Source organism: Lepidochelys kempii, chromosome 22 (genome assembly GCF_965140265.1).
Source record: "Lepidochelys kempii isolate rLepKem1 chromosome 22, rLepKem1.hap2, whole genome shotgun sequence".
Taxonomy (NCBI): domain Eukaryota; kingdom Metazoa; phylum Chordata; order Testudines; family Cheloniidae; genus Lepidochelys; species Lepidochelys kempii.
The window spans coordinates 18,094,321-18,094,621 of NC_133277.1; positions in this window are offsets into that span (position 1 = coordinate 18,094,321).

The following is a 301-nucleotide window of genomic DNA, read 5'->3' on the forward strand; positions in this document are numbered from 1 at the left end:
GAGCCTTAGAGTTCGATGGTTTTTCCTAATATCTCACCTAAATCTCCCTTGCTGCAGATTAAGCCTATTACTCCTTGTCCTGCCTTCAGCTGGCCTGGAGAACAGGGCTCTAGAACAGCCCGTCATGTATTAGAAGACCCTACAGTCTTTCATCTTGTCCCCAAGGAACTCCCGGTGCTGAGTTTGGGGCCGCAGGAGAATGGAGCCGTCTGTGTCAGTTCCCCTTTAAGGATTTTCTGCAGCCTGGCCCTTTAAGAGTGTGTCAGTTCCCTGTCTGACGTCACCCGCTGCTTCACTGTTT